Here is a 16899-nt window from a genome sequence, read left to right as displayed (position 1 = left end):
ATCACGAAGAAATTATTTGACAACAGACCAATGTATGACTGAATATGAAATGTGAAATTTCTTAAACCATGAGCGCTTAATTCTTATGGTTGCAGATCTAATGGGTTACTGGTGTCGTTTTGCATGCGCAGGAAATCATTGAGCTATACAAGCACTTCAAACTGCTCAGTGCAATACGGGGTTAAGATTTATTACGAACGTTTGTTTGTTGGAAACATTGGTCTGTTCACGCCTTTATATTAACGCGGAGTGAAAACCCAAAAAATTGAGAATGTTTTCTGATTCTACACCCTTGATTTGTCCCTTCTTCTAGCTTCATTTTTGTTTATTTCTGTGAAGATAATGTCGCTTATACATGTTGTAAAGTCAGGTCTGAATGAAGTCCATTTTGTCAAGAAAACCTAAGCCCGAACCCGACCCGAAAAGCTTGGCCCGACTTACATATCTGAATTGCCAAGAAATCGAATTGGATTCGTGTCTTTCGTGATTCGAAACCGAACGCCTTGTCTAAGATGTCTAAGACGCGGTAATGTAGTAAAACATGTTCGGGTTGTTGTAGTTAAACCAAACGCATGAAACATTTTGTTGTTCAATTGCCTCACATAACAGCCGAGTCCGAGCATCATCAAATTGTGTGCCATGCTTATGTGTTTTCGGCGTATCACTGTACCTGGGTGCGCTTGCTATGTATTTTCCAACGCTTGCGGATGAACATTTGTTCGCATGCCAGCGGGAGAACGATGGGCGGAAAAAGGCCTTGTACACATAACAAACCGGCCAGCGAACTGCTCGGTTCAACACAGGGTTAAGATGTATTACGATATACATTAAAATTATACTATTTTACGATTTTACAGTACTTTTTTTTATATAAACCAACATACCACAGACCAATCAGAGTGATGTGACAAATGATTGAACACAAAATGTGAAGTTTTATTACATGTTTTGTTCGTAAATCACAGTGCGCCAGGCCAATTAAAGGCGTAATACCGAATCAGCCGGTCCCCAGCATTTACCATATGGCAAGGCGTAGGGTAGAAAAATTGTGCCTGCGGTGGGATTCGAACCCACGATAGGAGTCTTTCCGGGACTCGCGCTAAAAGTCGAATCACAAGCACCGTTGCCTGCCTCGTATGCTGCACATGTTAGCTTCGTAGTAGGGCGATCGCCAGATGGACCAGTATCAGTTAAGATGAACATAAATTCATAACTAGGATCAGCCCTGAAGCGTCAATGTAGACCAGCGATCACGGCACACTCATATATAAATCACAGTACGCCAGGCCCATTAAAAGCGTCATACAGAATCAGCCGGTCACCAAGCAATCACCACCATATTCGGTTGACGCCTTTACTGGCCTGGTGTACTGTGATTTATATATAAGTGTGCCGTGATCGCTGGTCTGCATCGACGCTTCAGGCCTGATCCCAGTTATGAATTTATGTTCATCTTAACTGTCTAGTTCGTAATGTTCTTTTTGACATATGTACATTAAATAATATAGAGTGCCGCAATCCTTAGGGTGGCATTGCATCCAATGTGTTACTTGTGTCGTTCACCAAGCGCAAGAAATAACTCGTCATTTAGCTTTACCAACACATCAATTCAATACAGGATGCTCGGTTTAATACAGAGTGAAGATTAATTACGATCGTTTCTTTTTGGAAACATAATGCGTTGACGCCTTTAGACTGAGCCAAAGTGAAAACCCGAAACAGTGAGAGTGGTTTGTGATTCTATTTAGACAACTGTGTGTCATTTTGGTCGTTACAATATTTTGCACTCAGCACTCAATTTTTATGATAACCATCGCTAACACAGCACTCAATTTAGTAGCAACCAATCACTGACTACACAAGGATTCGTTAAATCAAGTTGTGGTTTGGAATTAAACCTTTTTTTGAACAGCGCCAAACGAGTTTTATGCACCTAAAACCAACCCATCGGGTTGTCGTGATTGTCGTGAAAATAATGTCGCTTAATTAAATATCTGATGGCCCAAAAAAAACGGTGAAGTGCAACAAGCACAATGGTTTAAGGCCAAGTCATTAATGGTGCAATACATGAAATCTCCCACCAAGTATGAATAAGCAGCACAATAAAAGTGGAGGCTTTCTCCGAAGCTTCAAAAGTACAGTTTACTTATCTTATGTGTAATTGGTAGCCACTTATAGGGTGTCTATCATAACTTCTGCTAGTTTATGGTATTATTTTTGTGTGACAATGGTCATAAGGTGCCATTATGACATAAGGTGGCATTATCATAAGGTGCCTTTATTCAATTAGATTGCATTAAGGTTTATACAAACTGGGACAGAGTTGTTTGCGGGCGCGAACCCGAATGGTTGTTGAGAAGCAAGTTTAGGCCAGAATGTTTGATTGACAGGCCTATAATAAAGAAGACTTATACAATGGACAGCAATAGACAATGGTTTACACGTTTCAGGGCTGCTGCGACCCAGCAACTAGCAACTTAGTTAAGTGACGATTTAAGATAAAATTATCGATACATCATGCGAAGTCAGGCCCGAATCAAGTGCAATTGTTAACAAAAGCTAATCCCGAACCGCTACCGCAAAGCTTTGCCTAACTTACAACTATGAACTGGCAAGCAATCGAATTATGTTCGTATGTTTCGTGGTTCGAAACTCAACGCCTCTGCAGAGTAGTGTCCCAGATGCGGAAAAGTAGTAAAAGATTTCCAGGCTTGTTGTAGTTAAACCAGAGCGCATCAGGGACATATTGTTGGACAATTACTTCACACAACAACCGAGCCGAAGACGTCATAAATTCTAACGCCATTCTCATGCGTTTTCGGCGTATCACTGTCACGCTTGCGGATAAACAGTTGTTCGCATGCCTATAGCACGGTCCAAAAAAAAAAAAAAATTGTAAACGAAATTTTCGTTTTGAAATTTAGTTTCGAATTTTTTTCATATTCGCATGATGACGCTAGAGGACTGAGGAGAGTTGCAATATATTAATTGCACAGAATGGACTCTGAGTACACGATCCAAAAACATCATTATTCGGTAAAAGTAAATTTCTATATTATTGCCAATCATTCGCCGTAAAAGGAAATTAAAAACGAAAATTTTGGTTTCGAAATAAAATTTCGCTTCGAAAAACGTTTTTGAAAACGAAATTTCGTTTCCATGTTAGGTTTAAAACGAAATTTTGGTTGATTAGGCTTACACAAAGAAATTGGTTAAAGATTACAGCATAAAAATGAAATTGTGACATAAAAATGAAATTTTGTGACATACTTTTGTTGCAATTTCGATATACTCGATTTGTTTGATGCGACTTTACAGTGTAAGGATGTTATTTGTGTAGAAAACAGTTCATTTCAGCATTCTCACTTTCACAGCCCAACCGGAAATTGAAGTGAAAAATATTTTTGAAAAATTTTAGTTCGGCTAAAACACATGAACGGTCTAACGTAAATTCAAACGGTTTTCACAGTCCAACTCTAAATTTCAGTCAGTTGTAGCGAGTTGTATGTCATTACAATAAGCGAATCAAAAACAAGATGCGTGCATCATCATTTTTCGCAAGGCACGACCGTTAAAATTAAGGCGCACTGACGACCAAAGAACGATCTATCGACTATAAAACATGAACGGTTTAACATAAATTCAAACGGTTTTCACGAGCCAACTTTAAATTTTGATCAGTTCTAGCGTACAAAGTTTCAAGTCATTTCAAAGATTGAATTAACATTTATAATTGCGCATCGCCATTATTCGCAGGGCACGACCGACAAAGTTAAAGGGCACTGACGACCATTGATCTATCGGGTAAAAAACATGAACGGTTGAACATAAATTCAAACGGTATTTACAGGCCAACTCTAAATTTTAGTCAGTTGTAGCATGCTTAGTTTCATGTCATTCCAATTAGCGAATGAAAAATTAGAAGCGTGCATCGTCATTATTCGCAGGGCAATAACGCTAAAATCAAAGCGCGCTGAAGACCAGAGAAAGATATATTGGGATATAAAACATGTTTAATATCAATTCAAACAGTTTTAACCAGCGCACTTAAAAAATATCTTGACTAGCGACCACATGTAAGTAGATAGATTCGTAAGCGAATCTCTTAATATTATTTCAAATCGACACACTAATTTTCCTCGTTGCGCTTTTATTGCTTTTTAACTTAACATACGTTGATTAACCCCGATTAAACATTTCGCACAGGCAAATGACAACATGTCAATCACGTTGTGGCTATGAAAAGGAACGTAGCAAGACTGGAAACTACTAAGTATTCTCCACGGCAGTAATGTCGTTGGACAGTGAACCAATGAGAAATGACAAAAGTTTGAGAAGCACTACACATCACAACTGCCAAAAAAACAAAATATAAAATACATCAGAACTATTCAGTGTAAAGACTTTATTTGATCAAAAATTGAATAAGATAAATTTATATACAGTACAACACTCAGTACTAGCATAATCATGAAAGCATTAGAAGGTCTTTCTATCAAAGAGAACAAAGACATTTACAGCAAACACTTGGTACCAGCAAAAATATTACAGCATTTAAAGACATTATTTCTATTGGTAAACTAAGTCATTTACAGCAAACAATTGGTACTAGCAGAAATTTTAAAGCTTGTAAAGACAGTTTTTCCATTAGTGAATTATGTCATATATAGCAAACACTTGGTACCAGCAGAAACATTAAAGCATATGAAGACAGTTTTTCCATTAGTGAAGTTTGTCATTAATAGCAAACACTTGGTACCAGCAGAAACATTAAAGCATATGAAGACAGTCTTTCCATTAGTGAATTTTTTCATTTACAGCAAACACTTGATACCATCAGAAACATTAAAGCATATGCAGACAGTTTTTCTATCAGTGAAGTAAGTCATTTGCAGCAAACACTTGGTACCAGCAAAAACATTAAAGCATATGAAGACAGTTTTTGCATTAGTGAATTATGTCATTTACAGCAAACACTTGGTACCAGCAGAAACATTAAAGCATATGAAGACAGTTTTTAAATTAGTGGGTTATGTCATTTATACTAAACACTAATTACCAGGAGAAATATTAAAGAATGTGAAGACAGTTTTTCTATTAGAAGAAGTAAGTCATTTACAGCAAACACTTGGTACCAGCAGAAATATTAAAGCATATGAAGACAGTATTTCCATTATTGAATTATGTCATTTACACCAGGCGTGTCAAACTCGCGGCCCACGAAGCCCTCCAATGCCGCCCACGAACAGTCAACAACAATTGTAGTATTTTGTCAGATTTTTATCTAATTATACTAAATTCTTCTTACTTTTCAAATTGAAAGCTATAATTTGAACAAACGTGTAGCGAAATTTAATATATACATACAAAATCGAATGTTATGAATAGAAAAGATAGTAATTAAACCGTTCCTCAAAGTTTCAGTCAAGGGTGTACAACCCGCGGCCGTACGGCCACATTAAAATAAAGGTACTGGCAGGCGTGATGTAATTAAAACTCCTTTGCCAAAACTTTTGATTTTTAAATTGCCCTAAACAGATTTTGTGTTACTGAAAAGAGTATTACCAGCCTAGTAGCCATATGCGACAGACATTTTGTAGACCTATTATGTGCAAACAATACGAAAAAAGAGGTACGCAAAACGTCACAATATAGATTATGACGTAATAATACAGTTTAAATTGGTCTTCCCATTGGACAGCTTAATCTGTACATTAAGTTGGAAGATAGTCTGGGCTTTTAGGTCGTCAATAGATGGTATATATATGATATAAACCATATTCTTGTAATTTTTAAACAACAACCAGCAGATAATTGGCGGCTGTTGGTCAATGATCTGCAATGCGGTCGTCGTAGCGAAAAAGTTGTTTAAGTGTATAAAACTAAATTAAAACTCACATGCGGCCCTCGGCATAATTCCCAAACTGCAATGTGGCCCACGAACCCCGCGAATTTGACACCCCTGATTTACACCAAGCACTTGGTACCAGCAAAAACATTAAAGCATATGAAGACAGTTTTACAATTAGTGAATTATGTCATTTGCAGCAAACACTTGGTACCAGCAGAAATGTTAAACCATGTAAAGAAAGTTTTTCTATTAATGAATTATGTCATTGATAGCAAAAACTTGGTACCAGCAGAAACACTAAAGCATATGAAGACAGTTTTTCTATTAGTGAGGGTAAGTCATTTTCAGGAAACACTTGGTACAGCCAGAAACATTAAAAGCATATGAAGACAGTTTTTAAATTAGTGAATTATGTCATTTATAGCAAACACTTGGTACCAGCAGAAATGTTAAACCATGTAAAGAAAGTTTTTCTATTAATGAATTATGTCATTGATACCAAAAACTTGGTACCAGCAGAAATATTAAAGAATATGAAGACAACTTTTCTATTAGTGAAATAAGTCATTTACAACTTACCCCTGGTGCCAGCAGAAATATTACAGCATTTAAAGACAGTTTTTCAATTAGTGGGTTATGTCATTTATACCAAACACTTAGTACCATCAGAAATTTTAAAGCATGCGAAGACAGTTTTTCTACGAGTAAAGTAAGTCATTTACAACAAACCTTTGGTACCAGCAGAAGTAATAAAGCATGTGAAGACAGTTTTTCCATTAGTGAATTAGGTCATTTATATCACATATTTAGTAACAGCAGAAATATTAAAGCACATCAAGACAGTTTTTCTATCAGTGAACTAAGTCATTTGTACCAAATAGATGGTACCAGCAGAAGTATTAAAGCTTATGAACACAGGGTTTCCATTAGTGAATTATGTCATTTATAGCAAAAACTTGGTACCAGTAAAAATATTAAAAGCATCTGAAGAGAGTCTTTCTATTAGTGAAGTAAGTCACTTGCAGCAAACACTTGGTAACAGCAGAAATAATAAAGCATATGAAGACATTTTTTCTATTAGTGAAGCAAGTCATTTACAACAGACACTTGGTTCCAGCAGAAATATTAAAACATGTGAAGACAGTTTTTTCATTAGTGATCTATATCATTTACAGCAAACACTTGGTTGCAGCAGAAATATTAGAGCAGGTAACGACAGTTTTTCTATTAGTGAAATAAGTGATTTATACCAAATAGATGGTACCAGCAGAAATATTAAAGTATGTGAAGACAGTTTTTCTATCAGTGAAGCAAGTCATTTACAACAAATAGATGATACCAGTAGAAATATTTCAGCATATGAAGACAGTTTTTCTATTACTGAACTAAGTCATTTATACCAAATAGAAGGTACCAGCAGAAATATTGAAGCATGTGAAGACAGTTTTTCTACGAGTGAAGTTAGTCATTCACAACAAACCCTTGGTACAAGCAGAAGTATTAAAGCATTTGAAGACAGTTTTTCCATCAGTGAATTATGTCATTTATATCAAATATTTAGTACCAGCAGAAATATTAAAGCATATCAAGACAGTTTTTCTATTACTGAACTAAGTCATTTGTACCAAATAGATGGTACCAGAAGAAATATTAAACCATGTAAAGGCAGTTTTTCTATTAGTGAATTATGTCATTTGTAGCAAATACTTGGTTCCATCAGAAATATTAAAGCATGCGAAAACAGTTTTGCCATTAGTGAATTATGTCATTTATAGCAAAAACTTGGTACCAGCAGAAATATTAAAGCATATGAAGACAACTTTTCTATTAGTGAAGTAAGTCATTTACAACTTACCCCTGGAACCAGCAGAAATATTACAGCATTTAAAGACAGTTTTTCAATTAGTGGGTAATGTCATTTATACCAAACACTTAATGCCACCAGAAATTTTAAAGCATGCGAAAACAGTTTTTCTACGAGTGGAGTAAGTCATTTACAACAAACCCATGGTACCAGCAGAAGTAATAAAGCATGTGAAGACAATTTTTCCATTAGTGAATTAGGTCATTTATATCAAATATTTAGTACCAGCAGAAATATTAAAGCACATCAAGACAGTTTTTCTATTACTGAACTAAGTCATTTGTTCCAAATAGATGGTACCAGCAGAAATATTAAAGCTTATGAACACAGTTTTTCTATTTGTCATTTATCTCGTTTAAAGCAAACACTTGATACCAGCAGAAATAATGAAGCATGTGATGACAGTTTTTCTATGAGTGAAGTAAGTCTATTACAACAAACCCTTGGTACCAGCAGAAATATTAAAGCACCTAAAGACAGTTTTTCCATTAGTGAGTTATCTCATTTTTAGCAAACACTTGTTACCAGCAGAAATATCAAACAATTTGCAGACAGTTCTTCAATTAGTCAACTAAGTCATTTATAGCTAATAGATGGTATCAGCAGAAATATAAAAGCAGGTAAAGACAGTTTTTCTATTAGTGGAGTAAGTCCTTTACAACAGACACTTGGTACCAGCAGAAATATTAAAGCATATGAAGGCAGTTTTTCTATTACTGAAATGAGTGATTTATACCAATTAGATGGTACCAGCAGAAATACATATGAAGACAGATTTTCTATTAGTGAAGCAAGTCATTTACAACAAATAGTTGGTACCAGCAGAAATAGTAAAGCATTTTAAGACAGTTTTTCTATTAGTGAAGTAAGTCATTCATAGCAAATGCATGGTACCAGCAGAAATATTAAATCATGTGAAGAAAGTTTTTCTATTAGTGGAGTAAGTCATTTACAGACAACACTTGGTTCCAGCAGAAATATTAAAGTATATGAAGACAGTTTTTCTATTAGTCAACTGAGTCATTTATAGCTAATAGATGGTATCAGTAGAAATATTAAAGCAGGTAAAGACAGTTTTTCTATTACTGAACTAAGTGATTTATACCAAATATATGGTACCAGCAGAAATATTAAAGTATATGAAGACAGTTTTTCTATCAGTGAAGCAAGTCATTTACAACAAATAGATGATACCAGTAGAAATATTTGAGCAAATGAAGACTGTTTTTCTATTAGTGAAGTTAGTCATTCAAAGCAGATGCATGGTACCAGCAGAAATATTAAATTATGTGAAGACAGTTTTTCAATTAGTGGAATAAGTCATTTACAGACAACACTTGGTTCATGCAGAAATATTAAAGCTTATGAAGACAATTTTTCTATTAGTGAACCAAATCATTTACAGCAAAAAGATGGCACCTGCAGAATTATTAGGTCTTGCAAAAACAGTTTTTCTATAGGTGAAGTAAGTCATTTACAACCGACACCTGATTACAGAAGAAATATTAAAGCATATGAAGACAATTTTTTCTTTAGTGAATTGTGTTATTTACAGCAAACACTTGGTACCAGCAGAAATATTAAAACATGTGATGACAGTTTTTTTCATTAGTGTATTATATCATTTGCAGCAAACACTTGGTTCCAGCAGAAATGTTAATGTATATGAAGACAGTTTTTATTTTAGTGAAGTAAGTCATTTTTAGCAAATAGATGGTACCAGCAGAAATATCAAAGCATTTGAAGACAGTTTTTCTATAAGTGAAGTAAGTCATTTACAGCAAACCCTTGGTACCAGCAGAAATATTGGAGCAGGTAAAGACAGTTTTTTTTATAAGAGAAGTAAGCCATTTATAGCAAACCCTTGGCACCAGCAGAAATGTTAAAGCATATGAAGACATTTTTTCTGTTAGTGAAGCAAGTCATTTGCAACAGACACTTGGTTCCAGCAGAAATATTAAACCATATGAAGACAGTTTTTTTCTTTAGTCAATTATGTTATTTACAGCAAACACCTGGTACCAGCAGAAATATTAAAACATGTGAAGACAGTTTTTTCATTAGTGATCTATATCATTTGCAGCAAACACTTGGTTGCAGCAGAAATATTAGAGCAGGTAACGACAGTTTTTCTATTAGTGAAATAAGCCATTTATAGCAAATAGATGGTAACAGCAGAAATATCAAAGCAGGTACGGCAGTTTTTCTATTACCGAACTAAGTCATTTATACCAAATAGAAGGTACCAGCAGAAATATTGAAGCATGTGAAGACAGTTTTTCTACGAGTGAAGTTAGTCATTTACAACAGACACGTGGTACCAGCAGAAATATTAAAGCATATGACGACAGTTTTTCTGTTAGTGAAGCAAGTCATATACAACAAATTGTTGGTACCAGCAGAAATAGTAAAGCATTTTAGGACAGTTTTTCTATTAGTGAAGTAAGTCATTCATAGTAAATGCATGGTACCAGCAGAAATATTCAATCATGTGAAGACAGTTCTTCTATTAGTGGAGTTAGTCATTTACAACAGACACTTGGTACCAGCAGAAATATTAAAGCATATGACAACAGTTTTTCTGTTAGTGAAGCAAGTCATTTACAACAAATAGTTGGTACCAGCAGAAACAGTAAAGCATTTTAGGACAGTTCTTCTATTAGTGGAGTAAGTCATTTACAGACTGCACTTGGTTCCAGTAGAAATATCAAAGTATATGAAGACAGTTTTTCTATTAGTCAACTAAGTCATTTATAGCTAATAGATGATATCAGCAGAAATATTAAAGCAGGTAAAGATAGTTTTTCTATTACTGAACTAAGTGATTTGTACCAAATAGATGGTACCAGCAAAAATATTAAAGTATATGAAGACAGTTTTTCTATCAGTGAAGCAAGTCATTTACAACAAATTGATGATACCAGCAGAAATATTTTAGCATATGAAGACAGTTTTTCTATTAGTGAACTAAGTCATTTATACAAAATAGAAGGTACAAGCAGAAATATTAAAGCATATGAAGACAGTTTTTCTATTAGTGAATTATGTCATTTATATCAAATATTTGCAGAAATATCGAAGCATGTGAAGACAGTTTTTCTACGAGTGAAGTTAGTCATTAACAAGAAACCCTTGGTACCAGCAGAAGTATTAATGCATTTGAAGACAGTTTTTCCATTAGTGAATTATGTCATTTATATCAAATATTTAGTACCAGCAGAAATATTACAGCATATCAAGACAGTTTTTCTATTACTGAAATAAGTCATTTGTACCAAATAGAAGGTACAAGCAGAAATATTAAAGCATATGAAGACAGTTTTTCTATTAGTGAATTATGTCATTTATATCAAATATTTGCAGAAATATCGAAGCATGTGAAGACAGTTTTTCTACGAGAGAAGTTAGTCATTAACAAGAAACCCTTGGTACCAGCAGAAGTATTAAAGCATATCAACACATTTTTTCCATTAGTGAATTTTGTCATTGATATCAAGTATTTGTTACCAGCAGAAATATCAAAGCATGTGAAGAGAGTTTTTCTATTGGTCAATTATCTCATTTACAGCAAACACTTGGTACCAGCAGAAATAATAAAGCATGTGAAGACAGTTTTTCTATGAGTGAAGTAAGACATTTACAACAAACCCTTGGTACCAGCAGAAATATTAAAGTATTTAAAGACAGTTTTTCCATTAGTGAGTTATATCATTTTTAGCAAACACTTGGTACCAGCAGAAATATCAAAGCATTTGCAGACAGTTCTTCTATTAGTCAAATCAGTCATTTATAGCTAATAGATGGTATCAGCAGAAATATTATAGCAGGAAAATACAGTTTTTTTCTATTAGTGGAGTAAGTCATTTACAACAGACACTTGGTACCAGCAGAAATTTTAAAGCATTTTAGGACAGTTTTTCTATTAGTGAAGTAAGTCATTCATAGTAAATGCATGGTACCAGCAGAAATATTAAATCATGTGAAGACAGTTCTTTTATTAGTGGAGTAAGTCATTTTCAGACAACACTTGGTTCCAGCAGAAATATTAAAGCATATGAAGACAGTTTTTCTATTAATCAACTAAGTCATTTATAGCTAATAGATGATATCAGCAGAAATATTAAAGGAGGTAAAGACAGTTTTTCTATTACTGAACTAAGTGATTTGTACCAAATAGATGGTACCAGCAGAAATATTAAAGTATATGAAGACAGTTTTTCTATCAGTAAAGCAAGCCATTTACAACAAATTGATGAAACCAGCAGAAATATTTAAGCATATGAAGACAGTTTTTCTATTAGTGAAGTTAGTCATTCATATCAAATCCATGCTACCAGCAGAAATATTAAATTATGTGAAGACAGTTTTTCAATTAGTGGAATAAGTCATTTACAGACAACACTTGGTTCCAGCAGAAATATTAAAGCATATGAAGACAGTTTTTCTATTAGTGAACTAAATCATTTATAGCAAAAAGATGGTGCCTGCAGAAATATTAGGTCAGGCAAAAACAGTTTTTCTGTTGGTGAAGTAAGTCATTTACAACCGAAACTTGGTTCCAGCAGAAATATTAAGGCATATGAAGACAGTTTTTTCTTTAGTGAATTTTGTTATTTACAGCAAACACCTGGTACCAGCAGAAATATTAAAGCATGTGAGGACAGTTTTTCTATTACTGAACTAAGTCATTTATACCAACTACATGGTACCAGCAGAAATATCAAAGCATTTGAAAACAGGTTTTCTATTAGTGAACTAAGTCATTTATACCAAATACATGGTACCAGCAGAAATATCAAAGCATTTGAAAACAGTTTTTCTATTAGTGAATTGTGTCATTTACAGTAAACACTTGGTTCCAGCAGAAATATTACAGCAGGTAAAAAGCAGAAATATTGGAGCAGGTAAATACAGTTTTTCTATTAGTGAAGTAAGTCATTTACAGCAAACCCTTGGTACCAGCAGAAATATTGAAGCACATGAAGATATTTTTTCTATTAGTGGAGTAAGTCATTTACAACAGACACTTGGTACCAGCAAAAATATCAAAGCATTTGAAGACAGTTTTTCTGTTAGTGAAGCAATCATTTACAGAGAACACTTGGTTCCAGCAGAAATAATAAAGCATATGAAGACAGTTTTTCTATTAGTGAACTAAGTCATTAATAGCAAATAGATGGTATCAGCAAAAATATTAAAGCATGTGAACAGAGTTTTTCTGTTTGTGAAATAAGTCATTTGCAGCAAACACTTGTTACCAGCAAAAATATTAAAGCATGTAAAGACAGTTTTATCTATAAGTGAAATAAGTCATTTACAACAATCACTTGGTACCAGCAGAAAACTTAAAGCATATGAAGACAGTTTATCATTAGTAAATTATGTCATTTGTAGCAAACACTTGGTACCAGCAGAAATATTAAAGCATGTGAAGACAGTCTTCTTATCAGTGAAGTAAGTCATTTACAACAAATACTTGGTGCCAGCAGAAATATTAAAGCGTGTGAAGACAGTTTTTCTATTAGTAAAGTAAATCATTTACTACAAACACTTGGTTCCAGCAGAAATATTAAAGGATATGAAGAGAGTTTTTCATTTGTGAATTATGTCATTTATAGCATACACTTGGTACCAGCAGAAGTATTAAAGCATGTGAAGACAGTTTTTCTATTAATGAAGTAAGTCATTAACAGCAAACACTTGGTACGAGCAGAAACATTAAAGCATGTGAAAACATTTTTCTATTGGTCAAGTAAGTCATTTACAGCTAACTCATGGTACCAGCAGAAATATTAAAGCATATGAAGAGAGTTTATCATTAGTGAACTATGTCATTTGTAGCAAACACTTGGCACCAGCAGAAATATTAAACCATGTGAAGACAGTTTTTCTATTAGTGAAGTAAGTCATTTACAGCTAACACTTTGTACCAGCAGAAATATTAAATCATATGAAGACAGTTTTTCCATTAGTGAATTATGTCATTTATAGAAAACATGTGGTTACTGCAGAATTATTAAAGCAGATGAAGAGAGTATATCATTAGTGAATTATGTCATTTATAGCAAACACTTGGTACCAGCAGAAACATTAAAGAATATGAAGAGTTTATCATTAGTGAAGTAAGTCATTCACAGCAAACACTTTGCATCAGCAGAAATATTAAATCATATGGAGACAGTTTTTCCATTAGTGAATTATGGCATTGATGGCAAACATCTGGTTACAGCAGAATTATTAAAGCATATGAAGAGAGTTTATCTTTAGTGAATTATGTCATTTACAGCAAACACTTAGCACCAGCAGAAATATAAAAGCATATGAAGAGAGTTTATCATTAGCAAATTATGTCATTTGTAGCAAACACTTGGCACCAGCAGAAATGTTAAAGCATGTGAAGACAGTCTTCTTATCAGTGAAGTAAGTCATTTACAACAAATACTTGGTGCCAGCAGAAATATTAAAGCATGTGAAAACAGTTTTTCTATTGGTCAAGTAAGTCATTTACAGCAAACACTTGGTATCGGCATAAATATTAAAGCATGTGAAGAGAGTTTATCATTGGTGAACTATGTCATTTGTAGCAAACATTTGGAACCAGCAGGAACATTAAAGCATATGGAGACGGTGTATCATAAGTTAATTATGTCATTTATAGCAAACACTTGATACCACATGATAAACTACCTTGATATGCTTTAATATTTCTGCTGGTACCAAGTGTTTGCTGTAAATGACTTACTCCACTAATAGAAAAATTGTCTTCATATGCTTTAATATTTCTGCTGGTACCAACTGTTTGCTATAAATTACATAATTCACTAATGATAAACTGTCTTCACATGCTTTAATATTTCTGCTGGTACCAAGTGTTTGCTATAAATGACATAATTCACTAATGATAAACTGTCTTTATATGCTTTAAGATTTCTGCTGGTACCAAGTATTTGCTGTAAATGACTCACTTCACTAATGTGAAGACAGTTTTTCTGTTAGTGAAGTAAGTCATTTACAACAAACACTTGGTACCAGCAGAAATATTAAAGCACATGAAGGGAGTTTATAATTAGTGAATTAGTTCATTTATAGCAAACATCTGGTTCCAGCAGAAATATTAAAGCATATGAAGACAGTTTTTCGATTAGTGAATTATGTCATTTATAGCAAATAATTGATATCAGTAGAAATATTAAAGCATGTGAAAACAGTTTTTCTATTAGTCATGTAAGTCATTTACAGCAAACACTTGTTACCAGCAGAAATATTAAAGCACATGAAGGGAGTTTATAATTAGTGAATGATGTCATTTATAGCAAACACTTGGCAGCAGCAGAAATATTGAAGCAAGTGAAGAAAGTTTTTCTATTAGTGAAGTAACTCATTTGCAGCAAGCACATTGTACCAGCAGAAATATAAAATCATATGAAAACAGTTTTTCCATTAGTGAATTATGTCATTTATAGCAAACATCTGGTTCCAGCAGAAATATTAAAGCATATGAAGGCAGTGTTTCGATTAGTGAATTATGTCATTTATAGCAAATAATTGGTATCAGCAGAAATACTAAAGCATGTGAAGGCAGTTTTTCTGTTTGTGAAGTACGTCATTTGCAACAAACACTTGGTACCAGCATAAATCTTAAAGCATATGAAGACAGTTTGTCATTAGTAAATTATGTCATTTAGAGCAAACAGTTAGTACCAGCAGAAATAATAAAGCATTTGAAGACAGTTTTTCTATTATTGAAGCAAGTCATTAACAGCAAACACTTGGTACCAGCAGAAATATTAAAGCATATGAAGACGGTTTATCATCAGTTAATTATGTCATTTGTAGCAAATACTTGGTACCAGCAGAAATATTGAAGCATGTGAAGAAAGTTTGTCTGTTAGTGACGTAAGTCATTTTCAGCAAGCAATTTGTACCAGCAGAAATATAAAATCATATGAAGACCGTTTTTCCATTAGTGAATTATGACATTTATAGCAAACATCTGGTTCCAGCAGAAATAATAAAGCATATGAAGACAGTTTTCGATTTGTGAATTATGTCATTTATTGCAAAAATTGATATCAGCAGAAATATTAAAGCATGTGAAAACAGTTTTTCTATTAGTCAAGTAAGTTATTTACAGCAAACACTTGGTACCAGCAGAAATTATAAAGCACATGTACTGAGTTTATAATTAGTGAATGATATCATTTTTTGCAAACACTTGGCAGCAGCAGAAATATTGAAACAAGTGAAGAAAGTTTGTCTATTAGTGAAGTATGTCATTTGCAGCAAGCACTTTGTACCAGCATAAATATAAAATCATATGAAAACAGTTTTTCCATGAGTAAATTGTGTCATTTATAGCAAACATCTGGTTCCAGCAGAAATATTAAAGCATATCAAGACAGTTTTTCGATTAGTGAATTATGTCATTTATAGATAATAATTGGTATCAGTAGAAATACTAAAGCATGTGAAGGCAGTTTTTCTGTTTGCGAACTAAGTCATTTGCAACAAACACTTGGTACCAGCAGAAATCTTAGAGAATATGAAGACAGTTTATCATTAGTAAATTATGTCATTTATAGCAAACAGTTGGTACCAGCAGAAATATTAAAGCATGTGAAGACAGTTTTTCTATTAATGAAGCAAGTCATTAACAGCAAACATGTGGTACGAGCAGAAATATTAAATCATGTGAAAGCAGTTTTTCTAATTGTCAAGTAAGTCATTTACAGCTAACACTTGGTACAAGCAGAAATACTAAAGCATATGAAGACGGTTTATCATTAGTTAATTATGTCATTTAGAGCAAACATCTAGTTCCAGCTGAAATATTGAAGCATATGAAGAGAGTTTATCATTAGTGAATTATGTCATTTATAGCAAACACTTGGTACCAGCAGAAATTGTAAAGCATATGAAGACAGTTGATCATTAGTAAATTATGTCATTTATAGCAAACAGTTCGTACAAGCAGAAATATTAAAGCATGTGAAGACAGTTTTTCTATTAATGAAGCAAGTCATTAACAGCAAACACTTGGTACGAGCAGAAATACGAAAGCATGTGAAAGCAGTTTTTCTATTAGTCAAGTAAGTAATTTACAGCAAACACTTGGTACTGGCAGAAATATTAAAGCATATGAAGAGAGTTTATCATTAGTGAAATATGTCATTTGTAGCAAACA

This window comes from Phallusia mammillata, chromosome 3, assembly GCF_965637545.1.
Source record: "Phallusia mammillata chromosome 3, kaPhaMamm4.hap1.1, whole genome shotgun sequence".
Taxonomy (NCBI): domain Eukaryota; kingdom Metazoa; phylum Chordata; class Ascidiacea; order Phlebobranchia; family Ascidiidae; genus Phallusia; species Phallusia mammillata.
The sequence above is the reverse complement of the archived record's forward strand: the minus strand, read 5'-3'. Positions refer to the sequence as shown.